This window comes from Cimex lectularius, unplaced genomic scaffold (assembly GCF_000648675.2).
Source record: "Cimex lectularius strain Harlan isolate CLEC.00 unplaced genomic scaffold, Clec_2.1 scaffold126, whole genome shotgun sequence".
Classification (NCBI taxonomy): Eukaryota; Metazoa; Arthropoda; class Insecta; order Hemiptera; family Cimicidae; genus Cimex; species Cimex lectularius.
The window spans coordinates 267114-292761 of NW_019392705.1; the positions used below are offsets into that span (position 1 = coordinate 267114).

The window sequence follows — 25648 nt, forward strand, 5'->3', positions numbered from 1 at the left end:
CAATTTTTTTATGATGTGTTATCATATCGGCCTTATGATGTCACATGTGTTGTACGAGAATCGGAAGGAAGCCAGCAGTGAAAACTCTAATTTAGTCAATCTTTTTTTTTTCGTAGTAATTATTTTTTATTAAAAAAAACAACCTACAATTGTACCAGTCTTGATGAAGGTATTAAAATTATTAAAGCTTGCCTACAATTTTTGAGTTTTCCTTTCTGGTTTCTTCCCCGATACATTTTATACAACATTTGACATTACAACATCAATATGGAAAATTCAAAGGAGAATGATATATAACAATAATTGAAAACTTCACAAACGTAAGACTTTATAGAATATTATTATGATTATAATATAAAAAAATAATAATTTCGACGATCATAGAAACAATCGGGCTGCGTTTCGCCCCATTGCATAACCATTAAAACATTTCCATATATTAAACTAAAAATTAATAAATGATCAAATTTATAGAGATTTTCCAATAGTCTTGATTAAAGAAATTAGGTGATTCGTCATGTAATTGGATTTTTTTAAAAGTAAGGTTCTTAAACTGGACGTTTTTCGGAAATACTATCATTTTTGGAAGGATGATTTTCTAGTTTTTTATGTATACGTTATGTATTAACTACTTGTTCATAGTTTGAACTAAAGGTAAAATTTACAGGATTGAAGTTTTCAAAGCTAAACGTAAAATAGTTTATTAGTTGCCTATCATCTTGGTCTGCCTATCCTCGCTGAATCCTCCGTGGCCCAACAAAAATCAGCGAGGATAGGTCGACCAAGGTTATAGGCAACTATCAAACGATAGTTTCTTCACCTGACAGACCACAAGAGGAAATTACACAATTAACCTTAAATGGGACAAGTCAAGACTGTGAGACTGTACAGGGTGTTCGGCTACTCTTGCTACAAACTTTGCCAGTAGATTCTACATTCAAATCAAAACCAAAAAGTCCTAATTAACTATGGTCCGAATCTCAGCGCTTTCGGAGTTATTACAATTTTTATGATTATTTTAAGTTTTCACGACCTTGCTTCAAAAACCAATGATAACTCCAAATCTCAGAGGTTTCGGACAAATCTGCTGATACCATTGAAAACTAAATTATATTTCCAATAAGATGTGATCAATTCTAAACTTGTAAACATTGGTGAAATAAGCGTTTTAGTAGCCAGAACTTCCAAAAAAAAGTTGAAAAACTTACTATTGTAATTCTAAACACTATTTCCAAACCTAGAGACCAGCAGATTTCAGAAAACGTACTCCATTTAATATCCTTTTTAGTTGTGTAACTGCTTTTTTAATTAATTTTTTCATAGAAAAAGAAATTGATGAAGGAAAGGTAAAAAAACCGTGGTTGACGGATTGGTAAGGTAGAAAAATTAAAAAATTAAAATTAAGGAATTTTGAATGAATTTATTAAACTTTTTTAAATTAATAATTATATATAAATTATCATATAACTTATTATAATAAAGGATTATTGTATTACTATTCCCTGGAATAAAAGAGTTCTAAGATTCTAAATATTTTTAGTTCATTCATTCATAATTTCCTTAAGCTTTTTTTTTTTAATTTTTCCACCTTACCAATCCGTCAACCACGGTTTTTTTACCTTTCCTTCATCAATTTCGTCATCTTTTAAAAAGAAATTAAAAAAGCAATTACACCACTAAGAAGGATATTAATTGGAGTACGTTTTCTGATATTTCCTGGAGTTAGGTTTGTATAGTATTGTATAGTATAGTATGCTTGTATAGTAGTTTAGAATCACCATAGTGAGTTTTTTAACTTCGAAATTTTTTTTTCAAAGTTCTGGCTACTAAAATGCATATTTCATTAACGTTTACAAGTTCAGTATTGATCACATCTTATTGGAAATTTTACGTAATTTTCAATGATATCAACGGATTTGCCCAAAACCTTGTAGATTTGAAGTTATCATTGTTTATTTAAAGCAAGGTCCTGAAATCATAAAAAATCAGAAAAAGGGGAATAACTCCAAAAATGTTGAGATTCGGACCATAGTTTATTGGGCTTTTTGGTTTCATTTTGAATGTAGAATCTACTGGCAAAGTTTGTAACACGAGTAGCCGAACACCCTGCATAAAATTTCCACAGGAATGAAATCGCTTTTTCTAAATTTTGTTTAAAAGCCTACAATATGGCAATTGTTCATAATGAAAAATTTGAAGAAAAATAAGCCATAACTTTATGATTTATAGGGATACAAAAATGGAACAAATTCTTCATATTTGGCAAGTCATAACTTTGCATATATTTCTAATGGCCAACAGGCTGTTTAACAATATAAGTCGGGAATTTTTCGTCCTGAGTCGGTAGAATAGTCTTAAAAAACGAATCGTAAATGAGGGGAAAAGTGAAAGGAAATCGCATTAGTCATCCACTTCCCAATATTTATATATCCGATCTCAATCGGCAGGGGACCGGAATCAATCAAATCATCCCCCGTGGGGTGGGATTTTTTTTAGGGATTACCCCACTCTCCTCTTACCATCAACCTACGGGGTTAATAATTGTGATTTATATGCGTGAACCTACACCCCCCGCCTTCGGCAAATGACAAAATGGCGGCTTGGGGCGGAGAGCGTTGCGTGCGTGGGGGCGGTTTGACCAATGGGCGAGTTGCCGGCCGACCAATGGGCAGCCGCCCCCGCCGCCCCCACTGCGGGAAAGTCCAAAAAATTTATCCGACCCCCAGAACGGAAAGCTGCCGACTGAGGGCTGAGCTATTGATTGGCCGGATAAAGAGAAAAAACGCCAAAATTTCGTCTTTGGGGCCCCTCAAACGACCAATACACACGATACTAAATTTCCAATTATACATGACTGACTATGTCCATATACTAAAATTAAAAGTACTATAAGCACACCTCAAAACTGACAAATAGCACAATGTACTCATAGAGATACCACCTATCGAAAAAATCACAGCCCTGTAAGTCCCAAGTCAACAGAACATCGTTGTATATCAATACAACAAAAAAATCAGTAAAAAACCAAGGACAACTCACAGCAATGAATAAACATGAAATTGATTATATTAAAACACGACGAGAAAACAATTTAAAAAAAATTACCATGCGCTAAACAATTAAAATTCACTAATTCTCTTAACCAACAAAAAAAATTTCTTTTTCAATATATGCAATATTCAAATCCAATACAAATCCAAAAATGATTTAGTGAATACTTTATTACTTCACTGAATAATTTCTACTTCAACGATTTCTTTTTTTCTAACTAGTTAAGCTAAGCACATAAGTAAAATTGTTTAAAAGAGAAATTGGCTGTCGGAAATTAAACTCACAGACACATCAAAATTATACCAATCCCGTTTATACCGTATTTTATATGTAAAAAAAATTTGTGGACAGTATAAAACTGAATATAAGGAAAACACAGATAAAACGATACCATGTCCTCAGAAAACTTGAGCAAAAACAACCAAAAAAGTGATATTTTCAAAAAATAATTTTATTTGGGGCTAATTACCTTAATAAAAGTAATAAAACTTCACCTTATCTTTATATCAATGTAATAAATTCATTCATTACTTTAACTTGGAAGATTTTACATTCTGTTAGAAAGAAAACTATTTAAGTACAATCATGATTTTTCTGAACTTAAAATTATACAATAAATTGTAAGTTTATATTGCCACGTTTTTACTATAATTTGTAAACACCTATTAACAATAAAAATAGGTTTACGTACAACCAAAACATTTTAAAAAGAAAAACACATGGCTACATTTTTGATCTCCACCCGTTTGTTTTGCTTTTTTTAAAATAATGTATTTTAAAATACGTATAACAAATTTAATAAAACTGATTCGTCAGATGGTCAGACACTAAAACGAATATTTTTTCCATTTCAGATCAATTAAGACTGATACTGCTGCGGACAGTAACGATCAACGTTTTTGCCACACGTGTTAGGAAAACTACCACATAGATAGATTTTATTGTCTGAATTTTAAGGGTCGTAATTAAATTCGACGAAGGGGTGGCTCGAAAACAGGGGCTCGGTTATGCAATGAAAACGCCGGCCGGTTGTGCGGGTTAATCTCACCGACACCCTGTTTTAGTCAAACATTGAACATTTTCGGGCCTTAAATTAAACAAATAGAAATTAAGTTAAAAAATAGGTTTTATGTATGGTATTTAATTCAGCGGCACAAATAAGGAAAGCACTTTCAAAAATTTCCATATTATTATTTTTTTTTTAAGTTTGAACCGGTTCTATAGGCGTACAATAAATTTTAATAAAGAAGATTTAATGTATTCTGTGTTCCAAAATCTACTGAAGAGAAAAATTCATTACGAAATTTTGTACATATTAAAAGAAATAATAATAGTGAAAAAAATAATTACGAGGAATGAGTTTTGACCTTTCCCACCGATTATCACATCCATAAAATAAAATAAAAATACCGTTAATTCTCAGTAAAACAGACAATGAAAAACCTATAAAAAGGGAAGTTGATGGGCGTCAGGGTCAACGGCGAAATTTCTCTTTCGCCAGGCGGAAATCAGGGCCATAACCTCATTAGTGTAATTGTCCGGGGGGAGCGAGAGTGGAAAAAAAACACTCTGAGGACGGGGGTGGCGCCGCAATGAAAAACCGCACATTCACCCCGATCACACCCCCTCGGGTGAAATGAAAATATACGCGGGGCACGTTTTTAACCGCGTTCGATTTACTCTCCCCAACTTATTTTTATTCCAAATGAAAAAAAAGATATACCTACCAATTAAAAAAAAAAAAAAATAATAGAATAATTTATGTCAGTTACAAAAATAAAACATGCTCTTACGTCTGAAATGTCTATGAATGAATTCTACTATGAGTTCACATGCACAATTTAATTTTTGTTTAAATTATTCTTGTTAAAAAGCATTTCCTCTTGAACTTTATGATTTTCTTTTTGTTGTTATAAGGACAAATAGAAAGAAAAAACCAATTTCCTTCGTACAGCCAGGAATACCTTTTCATCGAAACTAAGAAATTATATTCACTAGTTTTCGTGGTCCGCTTGACCAATTAATGTCATTCATAAGGATTTAGTTGAGATAAAAAAGTCAGTGTCACGAGCGGGATTCGAACCCACGACCTTTGGCTTGATACGCCGCTACTCTACAAATTGAGCTGTGACTTCCCTAAGAAATTATATCGAAAAATTAATATAAAATTATAATACTGAAAATGGGTGACTATATCGTAGGGAATATGAAATTATATATATAAATAATAGGTAAAAATTAGTATAGCTTTGAAAAGAAGAATTGCTAATATGTGCTTTTTTTATTGGCAAATCAGTTTGAGAAAATAAATTTGGAATTTTGTCACGATATTACCACTTAGTTTTTTTTTGCTTGCCCCCAGTTTACTGGTTGTACAATATTTCAAAATTTCCATAATTTTTCTATATTATTAGACAAATCTTTACTAATCGTATTGTACAATGTGCGCCTGAAGTGGAGTCTTTTTATTGTGATATTATGACATTTCTTCCTTTGGTCTGCGGGATGATAAACCTATTGTTTGATAGTCATCAGGTCAGCCTATCCTCTCTGATGTTTGTTAATTTCCGACTTTCCGCCATCTTCAGTGGCTCTGAAATCGCCGAAACCCTGCCGAGACGTGTTTGAATTAACAAAAAAAAAAAAAAACAAAAAACGGCGGGATTAGGCGGATCATGATGATAGGTAACTATCGAGCAATAAATTTGAATCCGTACATGTTTGACGGTCATAATTATTTCAATTCAATATTCTTTTTATCTAAGATCTTGGTTGACATGAAAAAGTTCGTATTATGGGAGGGATTCGAACCCACGACCTTGATTGAACGGCGTATTGAGCCGAAGGTCGTGGGTTCGAATCCCGCTCGTGACAATGAACTTTTTCATATCAACCAAGACCTTAGATAAAATTGACCGCTTTTGTATTATTTCCTTTGAAAAATTAATAATGGAAGAATTTTTAAACAATTAATTTAAAATGGAAATGCGTGTCCATTTTCTCAGTTAATTTAATTTGGTCTCTTGGCGAATTCATGGCTGGACTTCATAATGAATTTTGCGAGGCCCGGGCCCGTAAATAAACAATTGATTTCATTCAAAGCGCGTTGTCGTGTTTACTGTTTATATTCCGTTTCACTTGTCCAAACAGTCGGAGCCCTGTATAGAATCCTGTTTGTTTAAATGGCGAATGTTGGCGATATTAAGGAGGGTAAGAAATTTCTGCAGGGTCGAGTCCTCTTTCCGGTCCCAGCGTCGAGGGCTCTGGGACACCACGACACCCAAGTTCGAATCGTAAACAGCCCCAAAATTCGGTACAAGTCTGAGAGTTCCATTACTATTTCCCTACGGCCTCGGTCAAGGATAAAGACACAAATATAATAAAAAAAATATCTTAAATGTAAAATTTACCTGTGATGCGATATCCAGTCTGCTACTAATTAAGAAACATAATTCATTGCAATTATGCTAAAGAAAAGAAATAATTTTGCTTACCTCCAAAGGGAGTTGAAGCTTCGTAATGTCGTCTGGTTGAGAAGTGCAGATCTCCAAAACTGTTCGCCTTCACTTCAACTTAACGTCCGTTTCTTTGCAATTATTATTTTTACAGTAATAATAATTAGTAATAATTAAGCCCAGTCTTTTTCTTAGAAAAATATCACAACCATTTTGTATCACAAGTTTTCGACCGATTATATAAACAATAAAAACGAACTAACGACTAATTTTTTGTTCTTTTTTTTTATTAATATGTCTACGATTATATAATTAATTTTTTTTGCTGTTACAAATCCTTAAAATAAACTTCGATTTTCTCCACAAGATATAAAATTTATAACCGTATTCTTTTAATAAGGTTTTAATAGGCCACGAATTGCTATCAGACGACTTTGACGATATTGGACGTCTAGGATAAAGAGAGTGAAAGGAAAATAATTCAATATATATATAATATTATTTTATAAAACGAAACTTTTCTTCTTTTTTTTAAATAAACAATTTAAAGTGTCCTCAATAACAAATAGTCCCTCTTCTAAAATATAATAATTATAAATAGGCACATGAGGAATATTCTTCAGAATTCTTCACCAAAGAGTAACTTCAGAAAGATCACTAATTTTCACTAAGGCGCGTTCTGGATTAATTTAAATGTTAATTATTATATAGATTATTAATTATTATTATCAATTTAGAACGCACTTAAATACCCGTCGAAAAGAACTTTTTCACTAGTTCCCGATTTAGAATTTAGCTTTTTTCGTTGAGGTTTGTTTTTGAATTTTTAATAAGGTATATTTTTTGTATTAATTATTTATCAATATATTCAATAAATAATTTTGTAAGGGGGTTTATCATATATAAAAATTATATATATATATTTATTTATTTTGGATTTTTTGAATCTTTGTGGAAGGATAACCGTTTTTGGAAAGAATTATCGTCTCGGTAACGGGCCCGTTTGTTACTTGTGGTTTGGTTGGGTGGGATTTGTAACTGGGATAGGGATTGGAGCCTGTAGGGGTGTCTTGTCTTGTTAGACTAGAGCATGTGAAGACTTAGGGGCTTAAGCCCTGGTCCGCGGGCAGGGGGCTTAAACAAGCCTCTCCCGCGGCGGTGAAATTTTTAAGGTCTCTTCTCGAACAGGTGCCGGTAGCTCCCGGGGCTACATCTGTCCAGGGCCGGTCATTTCACAAAAACTGGTAAAACGATCAAAACAAAGACGAGGGGAAGGGGCAAAGTCCGAAAACGCACTTCCGAAGTCCCCCTCAGTCCTTCTTCCCCACCATCACACCTGGAAAAACAAAAAGTCTTAAGTCGCGTCGGGTGGTGTTAGGCGGCCAGGGGGAGGAAGAAGGTCGGATGAGGATGCGGCCTACCGGTGTCGCTGATGATGTGCTGTAGTGATGATCTGCGTGATGATCAGGTGTCGTTCTTGCCCCGCGGTCCAAACTGCACTGGGATGCAGATTTCTAGCTACTAGCGAGAGGTGCAGTTTGGCGCGCCCCCACCCGCGTTCCGCCCTCGACCCCCACTCGCGTGTCCTCGTGTCTGTGTGTGTGCGTGTCTGCGTGTGCGAGTATTGCGAAATCCAGCCCCCTCTCTCGTTCACTCTTTTCCCCCCCTTGTGACCGGTTTGTGCGAATTTTTCAACCGCCCCCTCCCCGGCCGACCACCCTTTCTCCTGTACCGGAGAGGGTTTAACTTAAATTAATGACCGGCCCGTCATACAATGCCGCAACGGACACACTTGCTCGTGGGAAGGACTCACGACAAATGACATTCGGGGGGTTGGAAAAAATTTGTCCCCGGATCCGAAGAAATAAATCATCCCTCGAACGTCCGCTCGCCCCTCGCCCACACCTCGTCGCCTTTGAAATCCCATTCCACCCCGGATTTCCTCGAACCAGTCAATTTGTACAAGCTGCATTTAAAAGTTATTTCCTGAAAAAAAAAAGCCAACTCTCCGTTTTTCCCGTACAAGTCCCACCTCCATGGATTCCATTCACCTACCTCAACCTAGATTATTCGAAGTTCTTCGTCCATAGAAAACAAATCAGATCTATCCCTGCTTTTGAACCAGACCAGACCTCTCGTAACAAACTTGACCCCTTCATCATCACAGACCAAACATATCTCACCGTTTCTCGTTGGTGAAAAGTAGAACAGACTAAATAAAACATATGAAAAGGTCTTACTAACGAATTAAATTGAAATTTGACGTTTCCTTTAATGCATTAACTTAACTACTTACTAGCTTCAAAAGAAAGCGCGTGGTGACCGAGGCTGAAGAGAATGTTCCTCAAAATTACAGAAGGATCTAAGTAGTTGTGGAAAGATAGCAGTTCGGTGTATAAAGGGGGCCGATTTACTGTTCAGAAGAGATGAAATTTGGAATTCGAGTGATGTACATGGTAGACTCTTAAAAGGTTAGAGCAGTGTTTCCAATCGCGGGGCATACGCCTCACAGGGGGCAATTTGAATTTTAAGGGGGGCGGGCTATTTTGAAAATAACTCGTTTAGATGTGCCCAAAATATAAAAAAATTCGAAAAAGTAAGTGATTTTACCGGTTTTTGATTTTAACCTACCTGTTGAGGGGCGAGTTGTGAGTTGGATTTATTTGACTAGTTTATTTAGATCTGATCTACTTATCGGTTCAGAAATTGTCCCCAGTATGTAAAAATACTTTTTGAAACTAATGAAATATCTAAATACCAAAAAAATTCGAAAAAGTATGTGTTTTTACCGGTTTTTCGATTTTCATGTACCGGTTGAGGGGCGAGTTACAAATTGAGGAATGGATGTATTCGACTAGTTCAACTTGGTCTCAAGTACCTATCGGGTCGAAAATTGTACCCAACACGTGAAAATATTTTTTGAAACTAACGAGATATTGAAAATTAAGTGTTTTTATCGTGTTTTTTTTCGCCTACCTGTTGAGGCGCAAGTTGCGAATTGGGGAATGGATGTATTCGACAAGTTCAACTTGATCTCACGTACCTTTCCGGCCGAAAATTGTATCCAACATGTAAAAATATTTGTTGAAACTAATGAGATATTGAAAATTAAGTGTTTTTTTCACCTTCCTGTTGAGGGGCAAGTTGCGAGTTGGGGGAATGGATGTATTCGACTAGTTCAACTTGATCTCAAGTACCTACCGGGTCGAAAATTGTACCCAACATGAAAAAATATTTTTTGAAATTAATGAGATATTGAAAATTAAGTGTTTTTTTTTTCACCTTCCTGTTAAGGGGCAAGTTGCGAGTTGGGGAATGGATGAATTCGACTAATTAACATGATCTCAAGTACCTATCGGGTCGAAAATTGTACCCAACATGAAAAAATATTTTTTGAAACTAATGAGATATTGAAAATTAAGTGTTGTTTTTTTTTCACCTTCCTGTTGAGGGGCAAGTTGCGAGTTGGGGAATGGATGTATTCGACTAGTTCAACTTGATCTCACGTACCTTTCCGGTCGAAAATTGTATCCAACATGTAAAAATATTTGTTGAAACTAATGAGATATTGAAAATTAAGTGTTTTTTTCACCTTCCTGTTGAGGGGCAAGTTGCGAGTTGGGGGAATGGATGTATTCGACTAGTTCAACTTGATCTCAAGTACCTACCGGGTCGAAAATTGTACCCAACATGTAAAAATATTTTTTGAAATTAATGAGATATTGAAAATTAAGTGTTTTTTTTTCACCTTCCTGTTAAGGGGCAAGTTGCGAGTTGGGGAATGGATGAATTCGACTAATTAACTTGATCTCAAGTACCTATCGGTTCGAAAATTGTACCCAACGTGTAAAAATACTTTATGAAACTAATGAGATATTGAAAATATCGAAAAACGTCGATAAGTATGTGTTTTTACAGATTTTTTTATTTTCACCTATACCGGTTGAGGGGCAAGTTGCGAGTTGGTGGATGGATGTATTCGACTAGTTCAACTTGATCTCAAGTACCAATCGGTTCGAAAATTGTACCCAACGTGTAAAAATACTTTATGAAACTAATGAGATATTGAAAATACGAAAAACGTCGAAAAGTATGTGTTTTTACAGATTTTTTGATTTTCACCTATACCGGCTGAGGGGCAAGTTGCGAGTTGGTGGATGGATGTATTCGACTAGTTCAACTTGATCTCAAGTACCTATCGGTTTGAAAATTGTACCCAACATGTAAAAATACTTTTTGAAACTAATGCAATTTTTTTATTTTCACCTACCTGTTGAGGGGCGTGCTGCGAGTTGGAGCGTTGATATATTCCACTAGTTTATTTACATCTAAGCTACTTATCGGTTCGGAAATTGTCACCAATATGTAAAAATACTTTCTATAACTAATGAAATATCTAAAATACCAAAAAACTTCGAACATGTATGTGTTTTTAGCGGTTTTTTTTTATTTTGACCTACCGGTTGAGGGGCTAGTTGCAAGTTGGAGAATGGATGTATTCGACTAGTTCAACTAGATATGGGCCGATTCACATTCACTTTTTTGGAGACATTTTCTATTTTCCTTTTTTGAGTGAAAAAGTTGGAAACCCTCAGTTAATAATGGGTAACTGGGATTTAAACATATCGATCTAATGATCGTTGAGTTTTCTCCTCGACTATTTTTTACCAGAAATTCTCATACTAGGCAAAGAATTTCCATTTAAGCAAGAAATAACATCGTCAAACTAAAATGACTCCACACAGTTAAGAGACTCCAACAGCTTTTGTATGTGTCTATATAAACACAAAATTTGATCGATTCTTAACAACTTTTATTTAACATGTCACAAACTAGAAAAGAAAATTGCGAAAAAGTTTTTTTTTAAATAATCCAACGTACAATAACAATCATTGATTTAGCAGGTCATATTGTCATTTAACATTGTTTAAAACATAACGTCTACAGAAGTGTTTCTCAACGTGGGACCTACGCCCCAAAGAAGGATAATTTGATTTTTAAAGGGGGGGATTTTGAAAATAACTCGTTTACATTTTTAGCCAAATATGTGCGATTCTCAAGCTTGGGTCATCGCTGCAGTAATTTAAATTATTGATAGTTAAATCTTTGTAAAGTATCGCTTTTTCATAATTCAGTATATTTTATTAAAGTGTCCAATAAATTATATGAATATTAAGCTGACTGGGATTCGAACCCCGAAAAAATTTATCAGTAAGTTTAGTTAATATTAATTTTTTATGACCTAGTTTCCGTAAATGAGGGATGGAAACGTTAATTAAATGAAAAATACAACCGCATTGTTGAAAGTCCGTATGAAGGCTTGTACGTGCTTCAGATTGATCCTCGTGGTGGTAACGAAGTAAACATCCCGCACTTCAATCACTGTTACATTTGATTACTTGCAAAACTTAATGCAATAATAAGAAAACTTAATTTTTATCAAAAAGTCAACGTTCAATACGCCATATTTCTCGCGCTGAACATGATCAAAAATAAGAGACTACGCATAGGTCGTACAAGAATAACGGGCACCTTCTATCCCGAAAAAAGACCGCGTAGGTGTGTATTTATTAGCGTAATAGGAATGGGTGTTTTAACCCCACTTCGAAGGATATCGAGTACTCTGGGGTGATAATGTAACGTCTGGAAAGTAGAAGTAATTTATTAGCGAGAATGGAGTGAGTTCGACTCCGCCCCGAGGAACATCGAGTGTAAAACTTAATTATTCAGAAATCGTGAGATGGGGTCTAGTGTGATGTAGGCTTGAGAAAAACACTTTCTTTATCGTGCCAACGTTTCGATGTTTATTGAGATCATCTTCAGGGCTCAAAGTGTTTGTCTTTATGTAATTGTGCCATCCTTGCGTGAAGATGATCTCAACAAACATCGAAACGTTGGCACGATAAAGAAAATGTTTTTCTGAAACCTACATCACACTAGACCGCATCTCACGATTTCTGAATAATTATCGATTAACGGTCACTAATCACCACACAGTAAAACTAAATATATCACTCTGTGGTTTTTCAGTAATAAAAAAGTTAAATTAATAAGTAGAAAGCATATTTGGCAAGTTGATATTCAGTTATCAGTAATAAATGGTCTATTTATTCCTTTTTGAATTTTAAACATTGAATTATTTCTTAGGTAGGGTAGGGTTGATTGAATTTCCAGGTTAAGAGGAAGTTATAAAACCCCAATTAAATGTGTTCTAATTGATAAAATTGTATATTTCAGTTTTTAAAATTAGTGGTATGGTTCAATTATGTCTCCATTCTGTCCTGCGAAGTATTTAGCCAGAGCGTTTCAGTAATTTACGGTCCAACTTCGTTTTAACTTGTGACACCAAAACGAAAAGACTGAAGATTTTTTTGAATTATAAAAAAAATTGCTTAAAACAAAAAATTTTCTGCAAGCGTCTTTTAGTTGTTGTAAATTGTTATATTGAAAACAATCCTGCACAATATTTTCTTATTGTACGTAAAACATCAATTAGATTGATATATAATAACCTATATAAATATGTATTACAGGATACGGGCGTCTCTCAGGGTAGCGTCCTCTGTCCGTTACTGTTCTCTATATACTATATTCTTTTCCATTCTGTCACCACTCCTGATAACGCTGAAAGCACTGCCATTTTATCATTTAACTCCGACTTGATTATAGATTGACCTAACCTTCCAGACACATCTGTTTTCTCTTGAACAACGTCCAAAAAAATGATCAATCGAACATAACACCACAAATATCCAAAACGTAATTTTCACCTTCCGTCGTATCACTCGATCTCCAATCTCTGATAACCTCACATCCTTTCCTACTCAGAACGTCATCCGCTACCTTGAGCTCCATCACGATTGACCTGGATCTCCATAGCCGCCCCTCAAAAGTTAAAAAAAAAGATCAATCAAACTCAACCTCACAAAGACCCAAAACCACCTTCCGTCGCATACCTATACCCAATGTGTGATAACTTCACAAGCCATTCCTACTAAACCACTGTCCTACCTAGAATCTAAAGACTTAAAAAGTCAAAACTGACTATACCGATTCCTTAAATAACCACTCGACAACAAAACACTCATATACCATTTAATATTAAATCCAATATGGGCATACGACATAGAACTATTGGATTCGTCCAAACCTTCCAATCTACACAAAATCCAGCCCATACAGTCATCCTTAGATTCATTTTCAACGAAGACCCACCTACAAAAAATTCTACATTAACCAAAACCACCCTAATCATCACATAGAACACTTTCCTCCTGGTCTGTCCCAATGATTCTCGTCAACGGCTAAAATGATAGTAGCACTTTCTCCCAGATCGTGAGGGTGATTATAATTACTCTATCATTTAGGAGTGCCATTACAATGTGAAATAAAGAGTTTGACAAGTTGATAAAAGAATGCGATGAAAGGAAGAAAATGAAAGGTCGGACGTTGTTTGGGGTCCGCAAAGTGACGAAACGGCACGCGCCGCCAAGGTTGGAGGTCGAGGGGCACCGTTAAGTGGACACCTGTTGTCAGACTTGTCATGTCTGATCTTTGGGCGGCTGCAAAAAATCATAAAAGAACCCGTTCGACCACCGGGGGAGAGGCGATATCCACAGTTTTTTTTGCCTCGCCGCCGGATAAAACCATTACGTTTTACTTCCCTCAACCCTTTGTCACCTTTGAAACATTAATCGACCCGGGCAGTTATCCATTTTTTCTGGCCTATTCGAATCCTCGCCCTATTCGGACTCCTACAGGTGTGCTGGCGTTTTTTTGTTTTTTTTTCGCAGCTCGGGAATAGGGGGAGAGTAATTTATACTGTTTTTCCCGCCTCGGCGAGCACTTAAAAATGGTTAAGTCGGATTTTATTTCCGGCTTTAAGCACTCATTACCTTTCCTATTCGGAGGCATTCATTTATACCCTTCGCTCGTAAATTAACCTTTTTAACACTCATGAAATACACTCTGATTTTACTGATTTCATTACAGTTGACCCTCTGGCTAATGTCAAAAAACCCAGTTTCTATCTGAACAAAAAAACGTGTTCACCTTGCATTATTTATCGTTGTAAACAAATAAATACAAAAATTTCACGATTTTTTAATTATTTATTTCTTCTTTCTCCCTTCTCACTATCACTCTCTCTCCCTCCCTCCCGCCGCCTCTCTCTCACTCTCTTCTCTCTTAAAGTTTTGTGAGTAGAACAATCATTTGCAATAAGTGTCGTTCACTTTGTCATTGCCTTCGTCTTCAACTCTTTCCACCTTTGTCTCTCCCTCTCCCTCTCTCTCTCTCTTTCTCTGAAGTGCGGTAAGTATGTCGATTCACTTTTTGTAAATGATGGCTTTCTCATAAAATTTTGTGAGTAGAACCATCCTTTGCAATAAGTGTCTTTCACTTTGTCTTTGTTTTTATCTCTCATTACACCTTTGTCTCTCTCATTCCCTCCCTCTCTTCCTCACTCTCTCCCCCTTTCTCTCTCTCTCTCCCCCCTCCCCCTCTCACTCTTTCTCTCTCTGTATTTTTGTTGATTTTTCTCATTTTATCTTTGTCCCTATCTCTCATTTCACATCATTTTTATGTCTCATTCCATCTTTGTTTATGCTTCTCCTTTTTTCATTCTTTCTTTCTCGCCACCTTTGTCACTGACTTTTACTCTGTCCTGCCTCTATTCTTATTTCACCTTCGTTCCAGTCTCACAATAATTCCTTCCCCTTTGCCTCTAGCAGGCCTTTCTCTGTTTTATTTTCTATTTCTCCACCTTTGTAGCTGTCACTTACTCTATCACCCATTCCATCTTTGTAGTTGTTTTTCTCTTTTTTCAACTTTGTTACCTTGTGTTTGTCGCTGTAAAATTCACTCAAAAGAGGCTCTCAACAGGTAAGATTTAAGGAAATTTAATGGCTATAATGATGGGCAGAGCAGAGACAGATACATGCCAATTCTTTCTGCAGAGACATCGTCATTTATCTTTTGTGAAGCACTAGCCCGGATACTGTGGTTAGTTTTGTTGAAAAAAGTGTACTTTCCAAAGTTTGGTTGCAAGCATAGAAATTCCATTGTAGCCCTGCCAGGACTTCCTACAGTCGCAGTTGCATTAGTATTTATTCCATCAACTACACTATTAAACAACTACCTTCTCGAAAAGCTCCAAGATATGACTTAATTACTAACAATAAAATAGTAATAGTAAAAAAAATTATTTTTCAAAATGACTGACGATAAATTATTAACTAGATCCCATGTATTGTTTTCTTTTTAACGTTTATGCACGATTTTAAAAATTTTACACCACAAAAACGTCAAATAACAAGCTTATATTGATTATTTTTAATATTTTTTAAATTTTTATTATATATTTTCTGCAGAATTTGTAAAATAAATTTACGATTTATTTGGTATTTAAATGTCGTCAATTATTGTTGTGATGATAAGTGATGGTCTTTTCCCTTTATTATTTTTTTTTCTAAAATGTGTTGAATAATTTGTTGATTGGGTTTCTATAGTAATGTTTATTCGCTGCTTTATGTTTGTTCCTTTGTGTTTCTGTTTGGTCCTTAATTTTAATTCCTTTTGTATTTTACTGCTGGGATTTTGTAATTAAAATATCGTTATTTTTACCTCGGTTTTTATTTATTTTGTTATTATTTTAATCGCTCTGTCCAAGTCGACGACGTGAATGCAATTTGCTTAATTGGAGAATTGATTGACTTTTGAGGGACGAGCGGTGGGGCGACGTATGCAACGTGCATAGCGGTGCCACACAGCACTGGGAATCCGAGACTCAATCCATTTACAATAATTTAATTCACTTTTATTTTAACTCGTATTTATTCGTGTTTTTTTTTGCAAAGAGAGGGCTGGGTGGCAAGAGATAAAAAAATAATACGATACCCTATTTTTGAAATTTAATTTCCATTTTGATATGCAGATGTAAAAATATAACTTTGTCGAAACCATGAATACCTACATTATTAGAAATAAATACAAATTTTGACAAAACATCACTTCACAAAACAAATATGCTAAATTTTATATTTTTCATATGTTACAAAAAGCTTTCATGGAAAAGTCGCATATGAACAAATATAAGATTTACCAGTGGGAAGATGTCTATCACCAACCATTTATTAAAACTGGTCTTACCAGTCTATACATTAATTTTGCAAATGATGTTTGTATATAAAATAAATAAAAATTTACATATTTTTCACAGAAAAAAGTAAAGTAGTAAAAAAATGTACACTTCACCATTTACAGAAATATTAACTACACTGGAGAGGGTTCGACCCCGCCCCGAGGAATATCATGCATTCTGGGAGAGTGATTGTGACCGGATAAATTAATTTAAATATTAAATAGGAATGAATGTAATTTATTAGTCAATTAATTAAGGTTTTCAGTTGAGATAAAAAAAAAGTCAGTGTCATGAGCGGGATTCGAACCTACGACCTTCGGCTTGATTCGCCGCTACTCTATCACCTGAGCTATCGTGACTTCGATCCTCTCGGGCACTAACTTCTCATCTCAACTCCACCTTTTTCAATTTTCCCTCCTTTTTTATCTCAACTAACAACCTTAATTAATTGAATGACATTAATTGGTCAAACGGACCACGACAAATAGTGAATTTAAGTAATTTATTAGCGTGAAAGAAAGGAGTTGCTTATCGCCGCCCTAAGGGATATCGTCTATTCTCGGGTGGTGTGTCACCTCTGGATAGTTAAAGTAAGTTGTTAGTAAGAATAAAATTAAAATGTTGGTGGAACATGGAAGGTTCCAATACTGTTACTTAAGAAATTTGGAATCGTCTATGAAAAAGTTAATTATGTCAATTTATATACACATGTAAGATGGTTTTGTATAACAATTATATTTAGTGGTCTGATTGACCAAATTACTTCTTTCAATTAATTAACATTTTGTAAGGTTTTGGTCGAAATGAAAAAGTTATTGTCACGAGAGGGATTCGAACCCACGACCTTCAGGCTCGATACGACGCTCTCTAACTACTTGAGCTATCGTGATCCACTCGGACACCAACTCCTCATTTCAAGTGGTTAGAGCAGCGGCGTATCGAACCGTAGGTCGTGGGTTCGACTCCCGCTCGTGATACTAACTTTTTCATTTCAAACAAATTAACAATGTTAATTCTATATAGTTTTATAAGTTCTATATAGTTATATTGATTGTTGAATCAACTGTACAAATTTGTTTTTCATAATGTGAAGTTAATGTAGGACTGATGATGGCCTTAAAATAAGTCCAAATTTTGGCAGGAATAGCTGACTTTTCTATTTCAACCATACCGTGAGTCAGAATAGTCATGGTCTGTACAACTAACACTTAAAACAGAACGGAGTGGGTTCAACCCTGCGAGGAATAACAAGTACTCTCGGGGAGTGAATGTGACTGGACTTCTATGCTTGTATCGGGTATTGTACATAGGTTAAACAGGAATGAATGTAATTTATTAGCGTGAAAGGAGGGAGTTGCTTAAAGCCGCCCGGAGTAATATCGACTATTCTGGGGTGGATGTGTGACCTCTGGAGAGAAAAAAAGTAAATTATTGGCTTAAAAGAAGGCTTGTTTAACCCCTCCCCGAGACATAACGAGTACTCTGGGGGTGAGAATGTGACGCCTGGAAAGTAAAAGTAAGTTATTAGTACTGGAGGTATCTCGAAAACTCTGAGGGTGTTTTATATGACCACACTTCTATGTTTATTGGTGATGTATATAAGTATGTACCAAAAAGGTGTAGTATGTCGAGGTACCAAAAAGAGGCTAATAAATTACAAAATCGATTTTGTTTACAAATAAAAGGAGAGAGTCAGGGATCACATAGTCAGTCCCCCTTTTCTGAGAATGGTTGTCTGATTTTATTAAATTATGGTTGTGTGCCCGAATTGTTTAGTTACTATCCAATTTGAATGTTTTTGAAGTCTAAATGAACTTTTCCTAGTCTCTCGTTGTATAACTGTAGGTAGATCTCATTGCCCCTCGGATACATAGGTTTGCTAATTTTTGTATGCTGCCTCGTGACTGAGAAGCTACTTTTTGTTGAGCTTTGGCCCACCAGATATCCATAAGTTATTTTGGGTATTATTGTATATACCCAATGGAACATTTTCGGTTTTAATCTCCAAGATTTGTCTAGGATTCTTCTTGTAGTCATTAGCGATATTTTGCTTTTTACTATGTTATGATACATGTGAGGGTTTCAGGTTAACTTCTCAGCAAAGATTATTTTTAAGTATGTAACGTCGTTTTTTAATTGTAGCATTTCATTATAGAAACGTAGGCCTTGTATTTCTGTGGTTGTTTTTTTTGTTGAAAGCAATTAGGGTAGTTTTTGAGGGGTTTGCTGTCCCCGTTGTTGTTCTACCATGTTTAGTGCCTTTCTACTGGTAATATTGGTAATAACTGAACCTTTACCTTCTTCCCCTGGTAACTGAATTTGATAAAATCGTATGTTCTTTTTCTTCGATGTTTTATTGTTAATAAATTGGTTAAAGTTTGTAAAAATATTAAAAAGTTGTTGGTAAAACAGAAAAAATAGGATAGAAAATAATAGTAAAAAGAAAAATTGTATACAAAGAAAAAGGTCTGATGAAAAATACAAATTCCAGTAAATTTGATAAAATTAATTATTATCAACGAGTTATAAATATGAATTTTTTCCTGAAGTTCGTAGAAATGATAAATGGTGGAGTGAGTGTGTTTGATCCGGATTTCAAGCTTATAGCTCATCATCAGGTTGAAGGAGTGCATGCTTGTCGAGAGACGTGGTTGTAAACTCCTTCAAACCGATGATGAGCTATAAACTTGGAATCCGTATCGCAAAACAACTAACTATGAGTACGAACTATCTTTTTAAAAAGATATCTGATTTTGGTTCTTGATGTTTAATGAGCTTACATGTTACCACCGAGATGAGAAGTATTTCAAACAGACAACAAGATAACTCTAGCGAAGGATATTCAAGTCTGGCTTAAACTAAGTCTGTTTAGTGCAAAAAGTTTCTACCTTCATGATAGATTAATTAGCAAAGAATACCATTGAAATAATTAATTTAAAAAAAAAATATATAGAAAAAAGTGTTTCTCATAAATCCCTAAACATTTTTGACGGATTAGTTTATTTGTAACGGTAAAATGACGAGCGATCCTCTCTTATAAATTTACATTTCGCGGGATTAGGGAAGAAAAATCAATTTTTTTAATTTGCATTGACATGTCATTTATCTTTTTCCGCTTTGCCGGACTCGCCCCTTGTTTATTATTGTCCGCCGCCCCTCCGGACGCTAGTCGGTCACTCACTTTCATTATTTTTAATAGGGAATTTTTGCGAAAATATCCTCCCGACTACTATCTCGTCCCTAATGTAATTGAACGCCGCTTGTTTGCGCTTTGTCCCCGGGAAAAAAAAATCGTGTTCCGCCCCAAGTCGGCTTTAAATAAACAGGGGGATTAGCGGCGTAGGCCGCACATCCTGCCCTTCCACACTACATTTAAACCCCCTTGTGGTCATTTTTAAAAAATAAATTCTAACAAAAAATTTCAGACTGTATAAATAATTTTTTAAATAAAACGGTAAACTTTCACAACAGTCAAATGAAATTGTGAAATCTATCATTAACACGTTCTTAAATATACCAGAAATTTTGCGAATTATTTGGAACGAAAACTATATTTTTTGTATACAAGGCTGAAGTGTGTTTGATGTTGTATTTATCCCATTTTATTTAATATATTTAATAGGACCTTACAAGATACTAAGAGGATATCATTCCTCGGCTCCTTATAGGGAGCGAGTAGGAATTCCGCCCATTATAAGAACTCTGGAAAAGAGACAGTTATCAGAGCTGTAAAGATGGTAAATATGCAGTTTATTTAGAAAAAAACAGCTGTTCGTCTTTGTTAAACACATCCAGTGCATCTTTTCCTAAGTAAATAGTTAAACTAAATTCTGTTTGAAACTTGAATCGGGAAGATTGTCCATGTCAAATGTCGTGTGAAATGTTAATTGGTTATAATTGTACTAAAACGCAAATCGGGATTTAATTAGACAGGGGCGAGAGTTTCCCAGGCGAACGGGCTTCATTCACCTTCATCGTGGCAAGTCATTTGTCCCTTGAGAGCACTCCGACCTACAACTTGACGGTACTTGCCTCTTCAACAACATTTGTTGTCCCATTTTTGGTTGCCCTTCGACCCTTTCGTTTACCATCAAACAATTTATCTTAACTCTCATTTACTATTATTTTCAATTCTTTTTTTTTTTTTTTTGGTGGAGGGGAGTAACGACCAAATGTTTAATATTGCTAAATAACGGACTTATGACGTGTCCGTCAGTGACTGGGAAAAAAGTGAACAAAATATTTTATTTTTCATTTTCCCTTAAAATTGTTTTCAGGTTTTTTTTGGGGGGGGATGGAGAAAACCTATATCAACTATTTTGCTAACAAAATATTTTAACCCAATTTGCAACGTTGCTAGGGGTCACTACGACAAAATTGTACTTGGTAGCTAGCCTTAGTATGGATTTTATGGATATTTTAATACATAATTTTTGTATTATTATCTATTTTATTTTAAATTTTTTGAATTTTTTAATACCGCACAAAATATTTTTGAGATCTGAAAAGAAATGGAGGTGATTAAAGTGAACAACAATTTTGTATTGTTTTTAGAGTTCCGTTAAAATTTCCGGAAGGAGTGAAATATCTTAACTTATCCTGAACAATCTTAAACTAATTTTGACGTACATAACTAGGGGCATTAGACAATTAAGGTATTCCCTACCGAGAGAGAGAGAGTGAGAGAGAGAGAGTGTGAGAGAGAGAGAGATAGATAGACAGATAGAGAGAGAGTGAGAGAGAGAGAGAGTGAGGGAGAGAGAGAGAAAGAGAAATAGAGAGAGAAAGAGAGAGAGAGAAATATATATATNAGCGAGAGAGAGAGAGAGAGCATATTTTTCCGGTTTAGAGAGATTTATAAATGTTCTTATACCTGTTCAATGCTCATGTTTTTCTTTCTCAAGCCATATTTACCCACATTAGCATACTCCACAATCGGCCTAGTTTTAGCTCCGGTCCAATGGGTGAAAGAATTAGGCAAGCACTCCCAGACTTGATGAACTCAACTATTAATTTCAATCAATTAATTATTCTTTCTATGTAAGGTCTTGGTTGAGATAAAAAAGTCGGTGTCATGAGCGGGATTCGAACCCGCGACCTTTCGGCTCAATACGCCACTACTCTACCACTTGAGCTATCGTGACTTCGATCCTTTGGGACACCAACTCCCCATCACAACCTACAACCGTTCGAATTTTCCCTCTTTTTACCATTTTCACCTCCTTTATCTCAACCAAGACCTTACATAGAAAGAATAATTAATCGATTGAAAGAAGTAAGTTGGTCAATTGACCACGAAAACGTAAATAAACTATTGATTTTCACTCTAACACTTATTAAATTGATCAAAAAGTTTTAAAAAACCCACTTAACTAGTTGAGATAAACGAATAGAAAATGGCAAAAAAGAGGGAAAATTCGAACGGTTGTAAATTGAGATGGAGAGTTAGTGGTTGAGAGGATCGAAGTCACGATAGTCCAATTGGTACAGCAGCGGCGTATTTAGCCGAAGGTCGTGGGTTCGAATCCCGCTCATGACACTGACTTTTTTATCTCAACCAAGACCTTACACGAATGAATAATAATTAATCGATTGAAAGAAGTAACTTGGTCAATTGACCACGAAAACGTAAATAAACTATTAATTTTCACTGTAACACTTATTAAATTGATCAAAAAAATTTAAAAACCCGCTTACGATTAATTAAATTTTTGAAATTTAAACTTTCTTCAAATTTGTGTATGGGATTGTTCACAGGAGGTTGTCACATAGCAATTTTCGATTATTATTGTCAAGCCTTGTACATTGTAATTACTATGGTTTATATAGTTAATAGCAATGATGATGTAGGGATGTCACTAAGGTTTGAAAAAACGCCTATTTCTAAAATATATTTTCTTTTTCTAAGCTAAACCTAGGAACACAAGACACGTTAATGATGAATCATCAAGATCATCACCTAGTCTATATATTTAATTACATAATGATTTTCCTCTACCTTTATATTTATCAAATTTGCATATTATCAAGTATTCACTGAATAATATAAACATTAATTAGTTAAAAACCGTGTTTTTCATTAATTGGTCGTAATAAGTTCTGTTTTGTTATCGACACATTTGTTTTAAAATGCATCGGAAGTCGTGTAAAACATAGAATCACAAAGTTATTTTCATCCGGACATGGCCATAATTTAACCGTTCCGTTGTAAATGTTCTTTATTTTTCGAGTGAATTAACATTTTCACGTGTGAACCGTGGACGGTAATGTTTGAAAAGTTTGGAACGATGATCTCTATTTGACAATTCGTTTGATGGATTGTTAACCTGTGTAATGGACCTGTTTCACGACATCTGGTAAAACGGATTCACATGGACATTTGTCTTATACCGGCGATGACATTGTCCGTTCTCATAATATTTGGCATTTCCATATCCCGCATTTGTTTTGTACACTTATCGGCCAACTTATGCAGATAATGTTCTCTTGGTTATTATGAGAGATGTGGTCAAATTTTTAATTTTAAATCTTTGCTTAACTTTCGGAACTTTATTGAACCTAATATTTTGCCTTGATGTTAAATTGGCCACAATTAAAATGTATAATACATCCTTTTGTAGAGCCCTGAAGAAGGTACGATAAAGTTCGGAAAGCTAGGCGAAGATTTAAAATGAAAAATATCTTTCTTTGACCACATCCTTGGTAACAACCAAGAGATCATTTCCTCCATTTCGCCCGTCCTGCTGGGAAGTGTCATCACAATGAGCGGTAGATCGTGTTGGAGGCTTGGGTGTATCTTGAAAAGGTGAGCTTGGGCCTCGGCATGTCCTTTTCTCTCAATCCAATTTCTGGGATAGTGCAGTGGGTGCTCCAAGTAAACTCCAACATACCCTTCCCAACCCTTGGTTGGAAGAGTGTTACCAGGCCTAAAATATTTGTCTAGGCTTGAGAGCGTGACGAACTCTCTAAAGGACAAGCTGTATTCGTGTTTCTGGCGCGCATGATCTTCTTAAGCACCCTCCGCGTGAATTTGGAAGACGAAGCAAGCGTATAGCATGCGAGGATGCAAAGACTACGTCTACCCAGTTCCTCGAAATGTGTTAAGGAAGTTGGCTTGTGGGCTGGCCACGGACGGCGTTTGCTTGATCAGCGGCACAGGTGGATTAGAGTACAAGTTCCTGCCTGCTTAGACAGGAAGGGTGCATAAGCTGTATGACGGGATAGCAGTCTTCAGTTCCAACAGTTCCAAGCCCAGTAGGGTGCTATGCGGGAATGGTTTCGTCGTTGGCCGTAGGTGAGACCCCTGGCGGGTACTTAAGAGACGAGCCTGTTGTTCGGTGGTGCCTTTATGGGCTTCCTTTACCGAAGGTAGTCTCCTCTAGGTGGTGGTTAGAAATTCCATTTTAAAGAATCCGAGGCCGGAGCGATTCGGTAGTTTCGACACTACAGTCAGGGGGGGGGCCGTTTCTATCTAGGGAGCGCGTTGGAAACAGGCTGATGCATTTCAGTCCTTTCGGGTATCACTTTACGCACGGCACACGGTTGAGAGCAAAATGTTAACCCACCTCGTCGGAAGAAGCAAGCGGGAGATGTCACCATGTCTGTTCGATTAGTTTGTAGATTTGGTGGCTTCTACAGCGAACCTCACGGTGTTCACATTATTTACCGTGAGTGGAGGTGAGTCACTCCTAACTTGAGAAACTAAACGTGTAATAAAGCTTGTCCCAGGTGCGCACGTTAAAGAACCTCATTGTCTAAAGACATTGCGACCCCAAATGAGAAGTGTCATCAATGAAAGGAGTCGAGTCTTTAAAATGCCCGAAAAATTCCAGCAGACTTCTGTCAGTGTTGATCAATCCCCTTTTGCCTTGCACCGAATGCATCTCTTTTGGGTTTTTTTATGAATTTTTTTTTTACTTTCGTACTGGTCTGTCCAGCGTCCGAGGGAGGGTTGGAGGGAGCGAGTGCAGGGTGCATAATTCCAACTGCCGGCTCTCCCTCCTCCTGCATCATTGCACCCAATCAATACCGGAGGGTGCGTATGGGCCGGACAATTAGACAAGTGTCGCCTCTTCACGCTTCAATTGAAACGTCAACTTCTCCGGCGCCTCCATCACGCGTCAACGACAACCGGATTCCGCCGGAACCGTCCGCGGCCAAATTTTCAAAAGAGGCGACCCGCTTATCGCAGCCTGGAATTGCGCTAATTGGACGGCGCCCTTCCGAATTTCGGCCCTCTCGTTACACTCCGACGTATCCCTGCATTAATTGGCCGTCATTCGGGACGATTTTCAAACCTTCCAAAGGGTTAAAAAATATATCTCGATTTACAATTTTTGACCAAAAACCACAACCGTTTCGAAACAGTATTCAGCTTTAATTAGAGAAAACCACAATTCATGCCACAGTTCACACACGCAAAATGTCCTCCTAGATGCGAATGGCAAAACAACAAATATTACATTTAGGAAAAGGAAAATTGGCCAGGATCTCATACCATTTCCAAGGGGTTGCGCGTTTTACACACTGGTAAGCATAAACTCTTGTTCAAATTTCCCTAACATTGCAGCAGCTATTATTTAAAGTTAGTTAAATAGAATGTTCTCAAATTATTGGCTAATTTTCTGTTCGGTTCTGTTGTAAATGTTATCCCTGGTTGTCCTTTTTCTCCCGAAAAATAATCACCGATTCTCCCAAGTTTTTTCAATATTTACTTTATTTGAGGTGGCAGTTAAAATCACGAATTCGCTGGATCACAGTACGGTCTCGATGAAAAAGTAAATTCAATTCTTATTGCCAAGTTTTCGACCTATTTTGAAGTCATCATCATTAGGGCAGAATAATCTTAGATATTTCTATAAATTAACTTAATTAAATTTTTCACAGACGATTTAAATTTCTTTGAAAGCCGACTCGCTCCCGACATTGCCTAGGTAACGAAGGTAAATCGTCTGTGAAAAATTTAATTAAGTTAATCTATAGAAATATCTAAGATTACTCT

At 36.0% G+C, this 25648-nt stretch overlaps 1 protein-coding gene across 2 annotated transcripts in view; it reads right to left on the minus strand.

Annotated features, from left to right (window-relative positions):
- The window catches only part of LOC106674274 (zinc finger protein 629), a 175763-nt gene that overhangs the window by 144890 nt on the left and 5225 nt on the right, over positions 1-25648 (minus strand). Inside the window, exon 1 of one of the 2 annotated variants that reach the window (XM_014406900.2) lies at positions 6546-6980. The exons of the other annotated variant lie outside the window; for it this stretch is intronic. The gene's annotated coding sequence lies outside the window, so the exon portion shown is untranslated. Of the gene's footprint in view, positions 1-6545; positions 6981-25648 lie in introns of those variants that run through there. 2 annotated transcript variants of the gene reach the window in all.